General features: G+C 39.6%; 1 protein-coding gene across 1 annotated transcript in view; it reads left to right on the top strand.

Moving 5' to 3' along the window:
• Nucleotides 1-20,819, top strand: part of itfg1 (integrin alpha FG-GAP repeat containing 1) — a 144,334-nt gene that overhangs the window by 67,321 nt on the left and 56,194 nt on the right. The gene's annotated exons all lie outside the window — the stretch shown is intronic.

The raw sequence follows: 20,819 nt of genomic DNA, 5'->3' as shown, positions 1-20,819 counted from the left end.
TCTAAGGTGTTGTTCCTCTAGGACCTTATTTAAGATAATGTCTAATAAATGAATGAGATATTGCTGACATTAAACTAATCCTTACTTGGCAGGAGATCCCTTGGAATCCTGTCAAGTAGGCTCCTGAACCCCACAACAACTAATCGTTTCAGTACTATGCCTCACTTCATGAGCCATCGGTGCAGAGGCACCCAGTTTCAGTGTGTCCACGTCCAGGGTCAACAAATGCAGCGCACAGTTACATACAAATGGCGTGTGAATTATTATTACTCTGGTTTCAGGAAATCATTGTCACGAGAATCGTAGATTTAAATCCATATCCTCTCAATTCCCATGAACACCCGCTTCATTTGTTACCCACATTCGAATTTGTCATGTAACATTCCACGTTTTGATGAGATTATACTAACTATAGTATTCCAGCTGAACACGAAGTGAAATTGATTGGAACCTAATAACTCAAGATGCATACTTAAATGGCTTATGTAAATCTGTTTGGCTTTCAAAACTATAAATGTTTTCAAAGACACCTCATGGAGGGTGGATTTACTCATTAAATTACTGTGAAATTGCTGTATTTGCAATGACATGTTCTCATGCTGGGGTAAAAAATGTTTCCATTACAAACAGTAGCCCCACTGATGTGATGTTTTTTTGCTTTTCAGTTTACAGTTTACAGGCTCATGTTTTTGTAAAGTAAAAGCCATTCACTCTGATAGACTGGTCAGTGGTCAAACAAAGTATAGCAGTGATAATGAAATATAATGATTTTTAAAAATACACCTAATTTGGGCTATACATTTTAATGCTTATGCACATTAAATTAATGTAATTACTGACATTTTGACATTCATGACACAGTGCAAAACTGTCCTTGGCTACAGGATATAGAGTTTTAAAATGATTTGCACTGAGCAATAGGAATAAATGACATTGTAGTATAATGAAGAAATGATTACCATCCAGTTTACTAGAGCACAGACTGGGAGAGAAGACAGCTAAGGTGAGCGTGTTCTTCAGCTTCCGGACGACTGATAAGCCAGACCTTTAAAAATATATACAGCATGTGCTAGGACGTAAGCACCATGGACACTAAGGGATGGATTTGTGTGTGTGTTTGTTGAAGGACCTATGTGGATTATCTGGCTTCAGAGATGAAGATAAGATAGCGGAAGGGGTCAGGGCAGTGATTGTCTATGCATACTGATTGTTCTGGCTCTGTGTGTGTTTCTTACAGAGTGTTTGAGTGCTTCTTGTGTCAGAAATAGTGAAAGCTTCAAAAGACATGTACATTTGAACCCTACTTTCTTGTATAGGCTTTATATAATCACCAGTAAGTCCTGTCGGGCTTAACTCTTTGCAGTCACCCTCATCTAGAAATGACTTCTGTTTCACCAGCTCTAATCACACAAGCTATAGCTTCTGTCTTTTCTCCCCTTCCTTCCTCGATTTCCTTCTCATTTTAAGCCTCTAATCCCGTACTGGGCCATGGGCGTTATTGTGTAACACCTTCCCAATACAATCTAACCCCAGCAGTACCATTTAAAACCACATCATCAGCATATGGAGGAGGGAAAGAGGACAAATGAAGAGATGAAAAGAGGTCATGGTGGTAAGGGGAGAAGAATGGTTTAAAGGTTAGAGAAGTCTTAAGATGTCTTCTAGTTTGAATCCCTGAACCTGGAAAATCAAGACCTCTAATAATTACCACAGATGTGCCCCAGAGCAAGGCACGTAAACCCCAAACAGTCAATGGTTTAACTAGGAAGTTCTCAGGTGTAAGTACAGACACTTTAGTACTCCTCCCAGAAGTTAATGCATAAAGTCATAGTAATTCTGATCTGCATTGCTTCTTTTTAGTAAAGGCACATGGTTTCAGAGGTCATCTTTGAGTGATGGGATGTGCTTGTTTTTGTTTTTGTTCAGACATTTTATCAATTGCATCCTGTCTACTCGCCTGCTTTGGATTCAGCAGCACTCTGCAGTCTGTCCTGCATCGGGCATCGCTCTGTCTTTGATTTCCTTCTAAACAAATGCTGCTTACCAAATATTGGTATAGCCCACAGCTGATCTATTTTAAATCCCTCTCTTTCTTTCTTTCTTTCTTTCTTTCTTTCTTTCTTTTCTCTCTCTTTCCTCTCCATCTCTTCCTTCCAAGTTGTTATTTATAGCTGCTTTTCAGATAAAAGTCCTGCCAGTCACTCCTCCTCCCAGCAAAATGATTTAAGTGTTCAAAATAGGAAGATGGAAGGAGTAGAGGGTGTGAGATTAGAGTAATCGGGTGGAATCAGTGGAACAATGAGCAGATGGAGGGAGTAGAGGGAATAAATAGAGAGTTAGGAGGTTGTTAGTGAATGCGTGAGGTCATTTTGTGATGTTTGTTGGGCATGGCTTTGACAAAAACCAGTGATTTGGTTATTTTACCTCAGAAGGAAATATTTGTCTTATTAATGCTTTTGTTGTTGAATGCCCTACTTACTTTACTATTTAAAAGACCTCACAACTAGTAGTAATCCATATAGGGAAATACTGTTATATTTGAAGATGTGACAATATACCATCCATCCAATTTCTGCCACTGGGGTCTGGGGGAAGAAGCAGCAAACTAAACAGAGTCCAGACATCCTTCTTCACAGCCAGGACCTCAAGCTCTTCTTGGGGGCTGCCAAAGCGTTCAAAGGCTACATGAGCTAAGTAATCCCTTCAGCATGGTCTTGGTCTGCCCATGGTCTCCTCCCACTGCCCTCAATACCTCTGCAGGGAGTTCAGCAGGCATCAGAATGAGATGCTCACCCTGTCCCTAAGGGTGACCCCAGACACCATGCGAAAGAAACTCATTTCAGCTCTGTGATCTCGTTCTTTCAGTCAGTCCACGGAGTTTACAACCATAGGTGAACATTGGAAAGTAGATTGACTTGTAAACTGAAAGCTTTGCCTCCACCACCTGTCAGTGATGTTCCGTCTTACTTTGTTAACTTGCCTTGTTCAGTGGATCTGAATTTCAGGCCCCAACATAGATAAGAGATAAAGGTCTCCTGAAGGAAAAAAGTCGACAGCGCATCGCTCTTCAGTTGCTCGTCATCTTGCAGTGCTCTCCATCTTGGAAAACTAAAGCTTGTGTCAGTTTTGGTGCATAGAGTATCAGTTTTCTTTTAAGCATGTGTACTTAACTTGGAATTTCTATTGATTTAAATTTGAAGTTTTAATTTCTGTAAGTGGTGCATAGGTTGTTGTTGCCACTCATACTAACTACCCAGCCTTTCTTTCATTTATATAATATGCTGTCATTGCTGTCAGAAGCGTATTTCACTTACTGTTTAAGTGTAACTGTACTAAAGGCTGACTCACTGTTGGATGCTATAGGCAGCAGTAGGCAGTAGTAATACATACTTTATTTTATCTAAAGTTATGGATTATCTCATTGACATTAAACTATAAAGCTATTACACTGTTCTTGTAAACATATTAATACACAGGTCTACTTAAATGTTACATTAGGGGGATAGATCATCCATTTACAGAAAAACAGTCTTTAGGAACTGCAAGACAGATTTAGGGTGTGTGTGTTTGTCAGCGTGAATGTGTCCATGTGTGTTTATGTTTTCATGTTTGTGTAGTGTGTAATTTCCATCAGCAGCTCCTAAAACTACACTCCTCAGGGTCCACATTATATCCAGGTCACAGGACAGACGGTGCCTCCAGACTCTCTCTCTGTTGCTCTGTCTCACACACACACACACACACACACACTTACATGCTCACGCAGACGAACATTGTTAAATCACAACAAAGAACACAGGGCTGTTGCTCCCTGCTGAAAGGAGATCCTATAGGTGTTTCAGTGTTTGCAGAAAAAAAAGCATTTGGGATGTTGGGGAGACGAGAGGCGACACAATGAAAGAGAGACGACTAGAGAGCTTTTTTCTTCCCCTTTTCCCTTTTTGTTATCTTATATCAGTGCGAGAAACTTTCTGCAGGAAGCCTGACGATGAAGTGTAGTTCTTTCGGGTGCAGATGACACAGCATGGCACTGCACACAACATATACCGCTTATGTACCAGATTCTTAACTCTCTCCAAGCAAATCACAGACTACACAGCTGTCTGACTATTCATGTACTTTTTTGCTAGTCCCATTTTCTCTACTGGCTTCTGTTAAAAGTCCAGTGTGTAACATTTAGGAGGAGCTATTGGCGTAAAGGGAATATAATATTTATAAGTATGCTTTCATTAGTGTATAATCACCTCAAAATACGAATCACTGTGTTTTCATTACCTTTAGAATAAGCCATTTTTATCTACAGAGGGAGCGGGTCCCCTTTCACGGAGGCTGCCATGTTGCACCGCCATGTTTCTACAGTAGCCCAGAACGGACAAACCAAACACTGGCTCTAGACAGGGCCATTCACGGGTTTCACAGCCACCGTAGTTTCTCCTACACTCATGGAAGAGGAGGGTGAGGTGAGCGGCATTCAAATAGTTATAGTACATACTGGATCTTTAAGTCAAACAGTTTCGTATGGCCTGTACTAAGTTGAAGTTTGCCATACACGCACAGAGCAGTGTTATTCAACAACATTTGACACCAAAAAAGCTACTGAAATCTTCATCCTGGAAGGCTGCATGTATGCAACAATTGTAATCACAATTATTTGCTAAATACCAGTTTTGTGTTGTTGGCCAATAATCACAATTCCTATTAAAAATGTCTCTATGCACATATCATATATCCCTAAATTATGTTTAATTGTCCAGCAATAGCATCACGCAGTACAGTTGTTGTTCAAGCCATTTTTCTACAGTTAATGGTATTGCTACCCAAGACAACTTTACAGCTACAGTAGATCACATTACATTACATTAGTTATATTACAATTTCAGTAAAATGAATAATGGGTAAGATTTTTGATATTATATTATTGTATTAGTAGTGTTTCTGCTTTGCTGGATTACAGAAAACCATTTGTAAAGTGATTAGAAAGAAATAGAACACGAATCACCTGCCTGATCTCCTCATCCTCCAGTCTCCATTAGATGATGAGTTGCAGCCCACAAGCAATGGGTAGTCATACAATAGAACAAGGTGGAACTTCAAGCCATATTAATGTTAAGATATCGCAAGCGACAAGTTTAGCAGTACTTTGCATTTAACAATGGATGTTTGGGTGTATAGCTATTGTGCAGGTAAGTGGGTTGGGTGAATTCCCTCAACACAATGAGGAAGCACAGTTACAGCAGAACTGAATTCAAAATTGTCATAATAATAGATGATAGGCTGTGATGTGTGCAGACACAAAAGCCAGCACCATGCTGACCCTTTCCATCAGACATTTGTAAAAACTGTAGCAGACCTTCATCTTCTTAGTCTGTGCATTGTTACTAAACAAGTAATTTGCATACATAACATGATAGTACATTATACCTTTGTACCTCTGTAACATTATAGATTCACCACCTGCTGCTACAGTGTTCTGTAGATACACCAGTAAAGGAAGAAAGTCTAGCAATAACATCAACTACAGTTCACACTCAGTAAAGGATTGTATGTGTTATCCACCAGGCCTTAGAGAAGGGAAGGAGTTGGAATTATCTTCAGCAGTAATCATGTTTTTTTCCACTCACTATATCACATGATTAAAAGGTGCATAGGGCAGCTTTAATGTTTGATCTTCCTGAAGCGACTTAGATATAATTACATGTCTGTGCATGTGTCTAATGTGCACATCAGCATGTGTTTCTCAAGCAATTTAAAACAACAGCCAGATCGCCTTCCAGCAGCCTCCCTTTCAGCCAGATCAGTACTACTCCAGATCTAAGGCTTTTGGAAAGCCGGAGCTGTCATCATTCACAGTGACCTTTAACTTCAGCAGATGACCACGGGTCAGATAAGACCAACAGATTACAATGGGCCATAGATACATCATTGCCCACTCAGGCACATACACACAGACACTGGTTTAACACCCTTCTACTCTGTGTGCACACATTGTGCCCATTGAGACCACTGTTCATTTCTGCGGAAATCTGCAGCATAATTACACTCACATTGAAAAAGATGACTCATGGTCAGTCTAAATGAGACTTTGTGAACTTATTCTTTATACCACATAATGTTTAACTATCAATACAAAAAAATATTTTCCTTAGTTTTATATTTCAATAGAATAATTTTCACTTCCTGTAAAAGGTGCATTTCTTTCTTTTGGCTCGGGGTATACCAGCCTGTGGCAACCAGCTTCCAAGCAATATTTCAGTCCTACCACCCCTGTCACTCCCACCGTCAAACTGACAATTTTCCAAGTGTACGAGTCAGTGAGCACCGACATGGCATGGCAATGACAAGCTCCTGCCCTTCTTCAGAGACATCTCACAGCAGCTAGAACTGATTCATTCTGAAGAATCTTTAAATTAGTATATGTTGTTTCCTTATGGCAATAAATCAAGTGGCTAGAATACTGTAAACTGCACAAGATAGATAGATAGATAGATAGATAGATAGATAGATAGATAGATAGATAGATAGATAGATAGATAGATAGATAGATAGATAGATAGATAGATAGATAGATAGATAGATAGATAGATAGATAGATAGATAGATAGATAGATAGATAGATAGATAGATAGATAGATAGATAGATAGATAGATAGATAGATAGATAGATAGATAGATAGATAGATAGATAGATTGATTGATTGATTTCATTGTCCCCCAAAGGGGAATGGTGTTTCCCCCTTTGGGGAACAATAATTCTGTGGAAACATTTTTTTTTTTCAGTCTGCTTCCTGGTAGCTCAGTTTCATCGTGGAAAGAAGAATATATTCATTTAATGCATGTCTTACTTTTTTCCAGGACTGCTTTGTTGTCTCTTAAGGGCTGAATAATTAAAAGTAATTAATAATGTATAACTTACTGTAGTAAAGGTTTTATTTATATATATATTTTGCAACTCTAATATCGCCAGAAAAAAATCATCATGATTACCAAGATGGGGAATATTTTGCCCATGTGGAGCATAGATAAAGTGGGGTATTTGTGATATTTTTGGAAGCTCCTTCATCGTATTTTCCCTCTATTTACCATAGACATTCATGTGGTTACACTGGCATCACTGAGTTCTTAATATGTAGTTGTTCGTTTGTGCCTAGGCCCGAAAATATAATGCATTAATACAAAACACTATATGTATATATAAACCATGCCAGTGGTTTATTTGGATAGATACAGTACTTATGTACCCACATAATTTTCAAACTTCGAGGGGCCAGCTTTCCTATAGGGCTTTGTGTGTATGTGAAATATGTGGTTTATGTAATCTACAATGTGTGATGGCAATCAATATTAAGTTAATATTGATGAGTAAATTCCCCACTTTGCTGCAGTATTTCAAATATGGATTCAAAGCAAGATGTGGGAAAAATGTTTAGAACTGACACAAGACTCAAATGTAGCATATTATAATCAATGAAAATTTAATTGTTTTGCCCAGCCAAAAGAAAATGAAATAAATTATTGAAATAAAATATGATACTATTCAAACAGAGACAAACATGTTTCTGTTTAAACCAGCATAATTGTTGTTTTTCCCAAAAGTGACAGAAATGTTAAATATGTTAGACAGGCAGAATCTCCTGACATCTGCCTCTGGCTGGCTTCAGGAAGCTGCCTCGCCCAACAGAAACCTTGAAGCTTGGGGTGAGTTTAGGACACTTTACTTCACATATAATAAACAGATGGCACATACATTTTTCCCTGCTCAAATAATATCATAGTACACCAAAGTTTAGCTTCAGACAGATGATAATAATGATACAGTGAAGTCTCAGAAGATTAAAATATATTGAGTTTGTGTGCTCTTTCCAGAGATCAACAATAGATTTTTAGAACAATTTAGATAAACAACATGTTCACTGCTACACTGCCAACACTTAAAAGTGACACTAAAATGAATTTGCTTTACAGAAAATCCTATTTTTGCTCAATATTTACATTTAGGATGCATGTAACAATATGTGTTTTATAATTTGGTTTTTGCATAAGGCATACTTCTATCAGGGATTGTGCACCTCTCCACTCACACCGTGTGTGTGTAGGTGGTGAGGTCCACAGTTATCCTCAACATGTTTTGTTTGCTTGTGACTATATTCAAAGGGCATTCCTGTGTGTACTTGTGTGGAGTCAGTCATCTCTCCCACTGTTGCAGTTGTAAAAGTGCTAAACTCTCCTCTGATAATGAGGTGTGTGGAGTGTGTGTTGTTTGGTATTTCTATTAAAGTGAAGAGTGTGGCGTGGGCAGCAGTTAGCAGCGCTAACTGTCGCTCTCTGCTCATTTAGCTCTGACCAGCTGATGTCAGAGGAAAAATACCGATCAGACCTTAAAACCACCTCTAGGATAAAGCTAGGCGCTACCTATCGCACACATACATACACACACATACACACATAAGACAGATCTTTACTGTTGTTGGAGAAAGCAACCGCAATAAGGACAACAGAGTTTCTGATTTGAGCAAAAGTGAATTTTGTAAAGTGTAGGAGGCTACTGTTGGTTGAGACTTTGGTATAAAGATAATGACCCCTTCTTTGCTCACCCATTTACTTTGAAAATTAATTGATTCTTCCTTGTTAAGATTTTAGGGCTCTCTGACAGATTGAGCATGAGAGTATAGTATGTGTGTCACAGAGAGATTTGGAGAATATGTGTATGTGTTGGCAAGTGAAATACTGTGATGTCTATGGAGGATGCTGCATCAAGGCAGGGAGACAGGCAGGAGAGCTTGCTAAATGCATGAAAACCTCACCTCTTAGGTTCCAGACTGTAATCTGGCTGTAGTGCTTTTGTTTGGAGGAATATACTGCATCGGTGGCTACTTATTCAACCTCAGTCTACACTGTGAAGAATAATTATGCACTTCAAAATACCTTAAAAATCTGCAAAATCCTGAGATATTAGTATAATAGGTCTTTTGTGGCTTTCTTTCTCTCATAATTGCTTTCTTTCTTCCTTTCTTTCCACTTTTTGAGAGTGTGGTAAAACAATAGTGAATATTTCCAATGGAGGAAATGGTAACGGAACAAGAAATTATATGATTTCAACCAGATAGTCATAATCTACTTAAGTTAAAGTGGTACATGATGTGTGGGTGTCTTAGCTGGCTCTTGACTCGTGCAGCCAGGTTAATAAAGAACTCACCCTAAACATTAGAGCCAGTTCCACTGACTTCACTTCTGTTGTTCAGAGCTTTTCTGTTTCAGGAAGAAATGTAAGATTTTCTTTTTATAAAGCAAATTTTGTCTTTGCTTTATTGCTGAAACTACTTGTTTTGTAAATTGGTACGGGATACTGGCACTGCTCTCAAAGTATGGAGGGCTGTTAGCAATAAAGGGCAATAATAGGCTGTCCAATGAGTCAAAAATATAAATACCTGAGTGAGTAATATTTAAACAGATCAAAAACATTTTAAAAGCTTAGTTTTTTTTGTTTTGTTTTTTCTTTTTTGTTTTTTTTGCTTATCTTCTCCCGATCTTCTCAGTCTTCCATACTATGTTTGTTTTGTGCCAGCACAAGAGAACAGTCTGACCAAACCCATGATCACTTGAATTTCCTAAAATGGAATTTCCTTAGATTTGTCAAGGGCAGGCCTTAACTACACTACTGTTGCTCTTCCAAAATGCTGTTCAAAATGCTCAAGTTTTTCTCAAAGTTTTAGCCCAGAAGGAGTATTAATTCTGAAAACAACCACTCAAGAATTGGATTTATGCAGTCAGATAGTCAGATACACACTGGACTGGTAAGTGAATATTAAGATCTAAGTGGTGTAATTTCACTGGCTCTCTCTCCAAACTACTCAACCTCAAAAACAAAACTTTTATCTACATGCCTAAAACTAGGCATGTAGATAAAAATTAAGCATTATTCTGCAAATGTATTGCCTATTGCATCTCAGATTTACTCAGAAGTTGATTTTGGTCCAGAGTTTAGGAGAAATTTGACAATGTTTCTAGGGCAGCTGCCATGTTTTTTGTTGGTTTATTTTGTCAGTTGAAAGCAAATAAAGTTAAACTTTTTGTATGACATAATATGATGTGCACTGTATTTGTGAGCCAGCCAATCGCAGACAATGAGCAGCCTGCTCCTGCTTTAGAATGGAAGCACTTTAGCTGAATGACGGGGTTTTTGCTAAGTCTTCCAGGACTGTAGCACTGATGAAATACTGCATGCAGCTGCGGCAACTAATCATTAGGTAAACAAAGCACACATCAAGCAGCTTGATTTCCATATCAGCACAAAATGTGGTCTTGGCAGTGACTTTTATCTTAAAAAAACAAAAAAAAAAAAACAAAACAAAGCAGCATAGTGTGAATATGCCCTCGTAGAACTTCCTGTTTCCCATCCTTATTAAATTGAGTTAGTAATGTGATGATGTAGATGAAGAACAAAGCTGCTGCAGCTCCACTGTGATGACAGTGACAAAATGCTGATCCCTTGTAGCAAATAATGCTATAGAGATGTGGTTAGACTACCAGACTATTTTTATAGACATATACAGACTACGATTGTCTGTCAGAGCAGCCGGCAGCCCAGCCGCTCTCTTTGCTCAGGTAGGCTTCACATTCACAGGAAGACACACACACACACACACACACACTCTCCATTCATCTGCTGCCCTTGGGGGAGACAGAGCGTCCTGCTGGCTGTGAGTGTTTGATGTTGAAATGGTCCACCTTCATAAGAGCCCCCTATCGCAGAAGAAATTGTGTAAATGTCACACTCCACCCTCCACTGGGCTGCTCTACACACACACGTGCTCTACGTGTGTGTGTGTGTGTGTGTGTGTGTGTGTATATAAGAGTGTACATGTAACATGTAGCCATGCATGTAGCAGTGTGTGGTGACAGGAAGCTATTTCTGTAATATGAAATGAGGACACAGATGGAAACGGCTGAACTTAAGTGATTTCTGTTGTATCTCACACCACTACATGACAGCACACCACGAAGTGCTGTACTCTCCTCACTACTGACTACTGGTGATTACATATGCCAGGGATTGGAACTGTTATTGTTCATCAAGTTGCACCTTCAGATGTCACAAGTGTCTTTGGAAAGGAGTGTGAATTAACAGGAAAAGCCTTAGAGAGATGTGTCACATCCGCACGACACACACTCACACAAACATAGCACATACACACATTAATGCGTAGAACTATTCAGGCAATAGGTCAGTGAGTGTCTGACAGGAACAGAATAATGTAGTTAACCTCTGCTTGAGGTCAAGTAAAATTACAACAAACGTCTCTGTCCTCATCCCTTCTGTCCCATCCCGTCTCGCTCCATGCAATAAACATGTATTTTATATCAGGAGAAACATTTGTTTGTAAAAGTTCTACTAGACTGCCTGTCTGCCTGTCTATCTGTCTCACCCTTACTATTCCGCTTCAGTCACTCCTCTATGTTCTTGATGTTGCTTCACTTACCAAACTACACAGTTACAGAGCTGAGTTAGTAGCACAAGGGCAGTGTTAAACAAAACTATTAGGCAAAATAGACAATTGCAATTTTTCCCACAACTATTGTGATTGTGATTTATATTGTTACTTTTATGGAGAAAAAGTCCACTTATAATGTAATAATGATGATGGTGAGTCGGCCATTTATATGCCACAACTTGACAGCTACAGTAGCTAGTTTATGTTTCTGAAAATGAGAATGTGATCAACTAGATCGTTTAACCAGCACAATAACTCACTACTCTGTTGGTTAGATGATAAATATAGTTAGCTCTACTCATGAACATTAATTAGCTGCAGATTAACAAATTTGTGATAGCTGTCACTTCAGCCAGTAAAATTGGCAGTAGCTAGCTGAAATCGTTCACCTCTTATATACACCTGGTTTTGCGTCGACCCTCCCGGTGGCTTACTGGTCTGCTTGTTGTCGATTTGTCCACAGGACAAAGTACACTGCTGGAGTGCAGTGACAACTCATGGATGGACGAGAGCACAAGCATGTAAACATCAGTGGGTGCAGACAGTTTGCACATTGCTGCAGAGGAGATGCCGCTCTATACTATGTGGCTACAGTCAAAATGTTATTCAGAAAATCACTGTACGAAAGGATGGCAAGCACACAATTGTCATCAGTCATTCATGATAAGACATGAGTCTTTATTGCACTACCAGTGGGCTTGCCTTTGCCTTGATGAGCACTTGTTAATAAAACTCAGTTGACTTCTAATTATTGGGATCAACAACCTCTAATAGAAAACTAGTCATAAGCAATTGTAAGATACTTGTACTTAGAATATGATAAATGTTTGCACTGTTTGTGGTGATTTGCATAAATAAACATGACCGAAGGGAAAATGAATTTAATAATATTTCCTAATTAGTATCTTTGTAGTGGAATAAGTATGGTAGTGGGGAATGATAGCAGTTAACCTGACAGTATTGTAATGTCTACTTCTGTACTGAATTCAGATCAAATGTGATATCATTCAGATATAGCAGAGCAACAATTATTGTTCTTGGTTATGTAAAGCTCACTGCTCTTGAACTTTTTGATGTCTTGATGAGTTCTATCACGTTAAGTTTTAGTGTTGCTGTGTGTGTGTCTCCATCTATCAGTATGCAACCCGACCAAACCGCTGCCAAGAGCTTAGCAGGCTGTTGCTAGGCAATGCCATTTAAAATCCATCCCTCTCTGTATGTCTCTCGGTTTTGTTGCTAATACCAGGGTGGAAACTTGAGTAGTGCGAGACATTTTGCCTTGTTAGTCCTGCACAATATTTTCTTTCCAAAGTGCAGCTTTGTTGGTGGGAGGCTGGTTTGGCCTCAGATGACTTCTAAACAAAGAAAATGAAGCGGCTTTCTAGGGAGCTGTTCAGTAATAGCATAATGAAAGAGGGTGTTTGCCATTTGATGATTAGTTTTAAAGAATGTCATTATGCCTCATTCTAGTGTGGAGCGCTGCAATGCTTTTACAGCAAAATCTGCAGAGGAGTGTGTATGTGTGCTCCAATTAACAGAAAGCACATCTGTTTCTTTGAAGGTACAATCTTCAGTGTGGGCATATAAATACATCTCTGGTTTGCCATCCTGATATACCACAGTAGTAATTCAACCTACAGTATATCCAGGTTATGTAATGTTTTCTGCTGCTAATTAACTGCTCTAAGCTCCTAGTGTCTAATAGGTCTTGGAATTAATCCTGTGCTGTACAGTATGTCAACTGGTTTTATTTTTCCATTTTGTTTGGAGTGGATTAAAGCAGTTAGGTAGCCTGAGCAGTGATTAACAAAGAACAGAGCAACACCAACAGAAACTCCAAAGAAAAAAGACACTGAACAACAGTTTGATTGATAGGTGATCTCTGAGGAGTAAAGTACAACAAGACTAAGAGTCTACAGCCATGCTCTCTCCTCTGTGAGGCTGTACTGTCTGTAAAAAATTCCATTAACATCCATTCAATAATTGTTGAGATATTTCAGTGTGGACCAAGGTGTGGGTCCAATTGTCCGACCGACCGATATATTGACATTGCCATCCCTGCAGGCCATGCCGCTAGCATGGCTAACAACACCAAAGCTATGAGTTTCTTACTTATTTATGTGTCAAGGGCTGTCTGCTATCACTGTGTATATTCAATAGACATCAGTGACCAAATGTGCATTCTGTCATTCCTAAAAACCAGGTCCATCCAGCAAAAAGATGGATCATAATCCTACGGAACGGAAAATATGCGTCTTTTGTTTTTATTATTCCCATGTTTAGTTGAATGTAGTTTCACATGCTGTCTGTTACAGTATTAGGAGCTCAGTCAGTCATTTTGGGACATTATTCCTATGAAAACATCAACAAAGCCAGTGTTTAGGCCACGGGGGTTGCAGTACCGCAGTGACAGATGGAGACTCAAACCCAGGGCCCAAATTCCCACCCAGGCTTTAGGATTGCTCATTCACACACTTCCACCCACCAACTCAGCTACTCAACTGTTCAGTGCTATTCAAGTCTTTGTTGTTTCCTAGCCAGGTTTATTGGCAATCTAATAACACTAACCTAACCTTAATATGAATTGCAATACAAGTAGTTGCAAATCTGCATGTATAACACGACAGCGTGAGAGGCGAAGACACAGGCAGGGAGAGACAGGGAGGATGAAAGAGTGAGTGACGGCAGGCGGACCGTGTAGAGGAGTGACACTACCAAAGGATGTACTTTGACTTTGATAGTGTGTCGCCGTGAGTCATCGCCTGTGTTCATCACCACTGTGGCTAGCACAATGAGCACAGCGTCTCTGGGCCTTGACAACATATCGCTGTCTCGCTGTCACTTCATTTACGTGGACCTCCCTTCATTCACGTTTCATCCACGTCTCTTTCTCTCTTTCTCTTTCTGTCAGTCTCTCTCTCTCTCTGTCAAGCTATCAATAGTTTGGTGACTTGTTACATCTGAGTCATTCCAACTGGGGCTTGTAGTGAGTGAGTATGTGTGTGTGTGTGTGTGTGTATTGACAGGGTATGTTCAAGTCTTTAAAACATCTGCAAAAAAGTTAACATTTAATGGTCATATTTGAACTGTTAAAAGAAGGTGATTTAGTATTTAATTTCTTTTACCTTGGGAGCCTTGCAGATTTCAAAAAGAATGGTCATTACTGAAAAAAGCAGAGGCCGAGATATCCTGACCTTTTCTGCTTTGTATTAAGGGGTCACAAGAAACCAATGTTTGGAGCCACTGATGTAATATACAGTCCATACATCTAATCCATTTCTATGTTTGCTTTGCTTTAAAATATTATTACTGCTAACTAAATCCAACAAGTTAGATTGCAGTTCAACGAGTGGATTGCAGTGAACTGGCATTACTGACAAGAACCATCATTACCATACTGACTAGAGCCTTACATAGCGACTGTAAGACTAGTAATAATAACTGATTGTCATGAGCCAGGATATCCTTGCACAAAGTCAGTAAACTTTCTGTAGTTAAATTATTTTCCTCTGAAAACATTAGAAAAATGATAATATAAACACGAGGAAACTAATTAATGATATCGAACCAGACCTTTCAGTTTTGTTTTTCTTTTGACCGAAAAATCAAAAAGAGATTAAATTAACATTGCATGACTAAAGCCTGACTAACCTGATAGACATTTTCATCAAGAGACCGAGGCTTTGTGAAGTAGAGGAGCAGAGAGTCAAGAGAGGGACGGTAGGTCATTTTGTCAAGTAAAGAAGAGAGGAGGCTGTCGCTGTGTTGCTACCATCATCAAAACTGAAAAGAGCCTTATCAAATGCACCTATGCCACACTTTGCAAAAATAACACACGTCTAGAGGGCATTTTAACAGAGGCCTTGGTGTGATTGGTGGGCAAAAAGGTGAAAATGTGGAACAAAGGCAGATGGATGGATGGATGGATGGAGGGAGATAGTTGATGAGTAGATAAGAGGAAACGAGAGAGAGAAAAGGAAAGGAGGGACATCGAGAAGGAGGTGGCCAGGTTAGTGTAGCCTTGAGGGAGATGAGTAGAGAGATGGAGGGATGAGTGGATGGATAGATGGGGGAATGGTAAAGGTGGACAGGTAACAGTGGTCTCTTGGAGTGTTTGAGGCGGAGGGAGAGAAGGGTCGTCGTCGTGATCCACTGGTCAGCCTCCTGCCAGCCGACTGCCCCTCTAGAGGCCAATTAGAGGGGAAGCGGGTAGAGCTAGGAACAGTGGAAGATTCCCCGCAGGCACACACACACACACACACAGAAATACGCACATCAGTGCTGACACAGGGTTCATACAATAATCGAAGCCCCCAGACACACACCCTCAGACACACAAACACACACACGCTGACATTAGTGCAGACACAGGCTGCAAACTGCACGTTTCTCTTACTTTTAAAGTCACATTTTAGTCAAATGTTTGTTGTTGTTTTTTATTGTATTATTAATCCAATTTTAAAAAAAAATTTTCAAGCTGACATCAATGTTGTGACTTTACTCACTGTTGCTTAATCGCAGGAGAATTTGATGCCAAACAAAATGAAAACATTTTGTGTTGCGTTAAACTTTCTGCCGTGCTTAATGGTCCAATATGAAGTTTAATTAGACATTTTGATTGGAAGACTGCTCAGTTAGAAATTTAGCACACATATTCATCTTAATTTTTAGCTTTTTATATTTTATTCGGGGGGTTTGTTTGTTTTAGTGAGTTATCTATTTGTTATTTAGCGAGAGATCAAGTTTTTTTGGCCTGATCCCAATCCGAGTCCCTTGATAATGAATATCTGCTTATACCAAGTCCAATCCAATAGTTATATTTACCTAAATGACAGCTACCCAGTGCACACTCAAGCTACAACCTGAAAATGAGATAAGATTAATTCAACTCGAAACATATTTTTGTGCCAAAGATGCTCAGTATACATAGCAAAAATAAATATATATAGTGTGGGATTCCGGTAGGGCAGGTTTGGTTATTAGCAGAAATATCAAAGATATTTATGAATATTAATAAAATTAATATATAAATATAAAATTTAATTATTAATATAGATTAATAATTACGGGGCACCACCCTGGGATCAGGGAACAATAACCAAACGTGAAAAAAAGTCTCAGAGGTGGCTGTCCACCTAAAAATCTTGATATTAAAAGTATTATCAACCAGCTATTATTACAACATGTACACACATTAACCACAGGGAACTGCTCCCACGGGCAATAGAGAGGTGGGGTGCAAGGAAGGTGGCAGCCACGTGGGTGGTTGTCATGCACAAAGCCAAATGGCAGGCAGACCCGCGAATCTCGAAAAAAGGGACAGAGCTATAACGGGAGGACAAGCTCTATTTGTCCACAAGATAACGTGCAGCTAAACCGACTAAGCTACCACAAAGAAAAACACACAGCAATTCGAACACAGCAGTCCGTCACTTTCCAAAAAGCAAAACACAATTCACAACAATGAAACTTAGGTGAAATAACACAGTTATAAAATCTATCTCTGCCCAGTCACAAGCCTCTTACTTGGAATCGGTCTCGGCTAGCGCTTGATGCGTCAGTTTGTTTGGATTTGTCCGGTGGAGTTCCTCTCAGGCTCAGACGCTGACGAAGCCAGGTCCATTGGCAAAACTGTTCCTTTCGGGGCAGCATAGGAAAACAGCGGCCGATGTCGGTAGGGAGGGGGGCTCAGTGGCCATCTTGCTCTCCGTGAAGGGAACAGTTAGTCTATGCCTCTTCCTTCTGTAGGTTATGGGGAGTAAATGATCAGGATCCAAAAGCAAACAAAAAATAGTCTGTTTCTTGTCCAGCGAGTTATGACTCTCCTAGTGAAATTAAAAGTTCACGTGAAAAGCGTCTTCATGTGGTAACGGCAGTTACCGTGGACAGAGACGTGATGCGCCTCCTTTCGTAAACGGGTTACTGTGGAATGGCAACGGGCAGTGTGGAGCGCCAGGCTTTGTAGAGTTGGTGTCGTCATAGCTGTGCGCCGAGATTTCATGCACTGTCTCGCGCATCTCGTCCAATAGGAGTCCGTTGTTTAAATTCAATTGAGAACTTGCCTTGGGTTCAAACAAGATCTCGTCTCAATTTCACATTCAGGTGCAAATTAACGACTGTGTCAGCTTGGTGCCTTCCTATTGTCTGTTCTTTGTTTCTCAGTCAAGCCTCTAAGTGAAGGCTTTGGCCTTTCCAGGTAGGCCTCACACATGGTGAGGTTAGGCGAGGCCCAACAATACATAGCAGCAGATGTAACAAATAACAGCTGTCGCCTGCTAAATATAACACACCTTAACTGTTAAGTAGATACGAAATTATTGATATGATATGAATGAAAGTTTAACTGGGAGAACGCAGGTCCTGAAATTGATGTGACACGGTCAGCTCGAGAGAAGATGCCAAACTGTTTTGGTCATGTTGGATATACAAAAACACGAGTTAGCATTGGAGTTTAACCAATCCGTGTATTTTGCCAATCCAGGTGTCAGAAAGCAGAGTCATTCGCACCGGTGCACCCAAATTTTTTTTACATTCACAACACTCACAATTTTCACTCACATATGCAAGTGAAATGCTGGCAGTGTCCGACTGTCTAAAAGAGAGCAGCTTTGCAACATTAGAAGGTTGAGGTGGTCAAAACACAGTCGAGTACAGTAAAAGGATCAGGTTTATTTTAGCCGATATGATCCAGTAAAGTATGCCCGGATCTGCCCCGATACTGATCTTTAGGATTGGCTCGGGACATCTCTATTAGTGATGCTTTTATAATTATTGATATAGATATGTTGTGTGTAAATGTGGGGGGAAAAAAATCAGGTTTTCTGTCAAACCTACTGCAGTCAACACAAAACTAACAGATTTGAGGAGAAAAGTTGTTTTTGTTTTATCTGTGTGTATGTGTGTGTGTGACCAACCTCATGACCCTTAATTCATCTCCACCATCATCACCCCTGCAGTGCTGGAGAGAGGTTCTTTTGAAGTACAAAAATCTCAGAAAGGACACACGCACATTGGTGAATAACAATCAAGTGCCTCACAAAATTCAAACTATGAAATGGTTACATTTATTTCTGCATACACACACACACACACACACACACACACACACACACACACACCTATGCTGTCCCTGAAAAATTTCTTACAGCTGGAGGCCTGATTATCTGCCAGTGAGCCAATCAGTGCTCACCATTAGCAGTTTGACTTGACCAATAGGTGCTGCAGCGGCAGGTCCTTAGTGACAAATGGCCATATTCTGTGGGTGCTGTGCTGTTAACTTTAAGCCTAATGAGTAGGGAGGAAGGATGTAGTGCATATGCAGTATTGATGGATTACACAGAATGACTTTTAACCAAACCTCCAGCTAGTATATCTATAATCAGCCAAAGTCAGTTAATCCAGCACAAGCCCCCAGCCCCTCCCCTCACCTCCTCCCAGCACACATAAAGATGCAGCCATCCTGAAACACCAGCAGGTCTGCAGAGAAAATTGTCATCTCAACTGACACTATTTTAATCTGTGTGCCCCAAGCATTATGTGTTCGCTTTAGGAATTAATTAAAGTCCTGCACTTTACTGTGCTTTGCAGTCTTTTAAATACAGATGTGTGTCACATTGGCAGCTGAATCCAGACCTTACCTAATAAATGAGCATTTGTAACTCTTACCTACCTGTACAGTAACCAGAATATTGCAAAGTGCACTTACTCCTTATATTGCAATGCCAGCTGCTGATTCCAGCTAAGTGTCAGGCAAAATTTAAGGGAACATTTGAAATGGTGCCACAAAATTAAAAAGTGAATTTGTTTCTCTCAGTTGGGTGCAGCTAATAAATCCACTGCTCCCAGAAAACAGAAAAATCATTTGAGGCTTGATTATTGTTTTATGTTGATCTTTTTATGGACATGTATTGTATGCTGTTTGAAGATAAAAACAAAAAATTAAATTGATTATACTGTAATACACCACACACTGGCAGGACTACCGTGACAAATACTTCTACTCTGTGTGGGAGAGGCAGAAGGTATGGCTTACTGGTAGCTAAGATGCTTTACATCCAGCTTTGGTCAAACCAGTAATTTCCATTGCCGTTTATACTGTATTTATTAACATAAATACCATTTTTACATTTCAGGTAAGTCTAAAAACGTGTGTAATATTTTCGAAGTTTGGTCGAACTTTGCCTTCTACCATGCATCATAATTTGAATAGAAATGTTTTGATGAAAACCCAGTGTTCATGCACAGAGGTTGATGCACTGAAGTACAAGGTCTTACATCAAGCCATTCAGCACTGCCAAAAGTCAGTTGAACCGATAAACTATGCCTGCTGCTGATTACCAGAGCTTGTTTACTTTTTGAAAAACGGCAATCGAAGCAGCCATTAGATACTTTATGAAAAAACTACAATGATACAATACAATATCAACAAAGCAAGTCACCTGGCACTCTGGCACGCTTACCAAGTGCCAATTTGACCACTTGGATTGCTTGGTTGAAGCAAGCTGTTGTGTAATATCAGCATTTATTACCCTGATATCTGCCATATTCAGTATACTGAGCATACAGAGCCCATGCTTTATATACTACATAGTGTGTGTGTGTGTGTGTGAGACTTGTCAATATTGGCATCTCCATCCCAGCTGTTTTCATGCTGGATTTTTCAGTTTTATCTCCTTTTGTGGAAGACACAATAATAAGATATGCTTGTGCTGTCACATTCAAGGGTAGGCACATATAAAGACAAAAAAACACATTTATCTGTCTCTCTGTCTCTATCTCGCTGTGTATCATACATCACTTCAATTTAAATTCTCCCCTATGTGTCATTTGTGTCTTCTCACAAATGTGCATTTTGCCCAAGCAAAGTCATCACAGTTTCAGGATGGATGACCGCATCATACTGATGACAATAACAATCAATCAATTGATCAACATTTTATCAAGGAACACTCTCTATATATTGCAATATATATATATATTATGTATATATATTTTTTATGCCTAATGTCCCACCTTTTCTGACATTGTGACAGGTGAAAACTTTGCTACAAATAAGGCACATTTTATGTTTTTCCAACACTGCCTCACACCGTCTTTCAAGTTTTTAAAGCATCCTAGATCCTACAGACTCTTAGCTTGTGGTCTGCCTACACCTCCACTCCCAAGACACTTGCATTGGGATAGTATGGCGGGGAGAGTCATCTAAAATCCTGAGATAGGGAGGGCTTTCACAATTAGTCTATTTTTAGACCAGAGCCTTTTTTTTTTTCTTTTTTTTTTTCCTCCGGTCACCACTCCCACGGAGATCTAAGAACAGGTACAGAGAGCAGG

This window comes from Siniperca chuatsi, linkage group LG1 (genome assembly GCF_020085105.1).
Source record: "Siniperca chuatsi isolate FFG_IHB_CAS linkage group LG1, ASM2008510v1, whole genome shotgun sequence".
In the NCBI taxonomy this organism is placed as follows: Eukaryota; Metazoa; Chordata; class Actinopteri; order Centrarchiformes; family Sinipercidae; genus Siniperca; species Siniperca chuatsi.
Note: the sequence above shows the minus strand (reverse complement) of the source record. Positions and strands in the feature narration are given on the sequence as shown.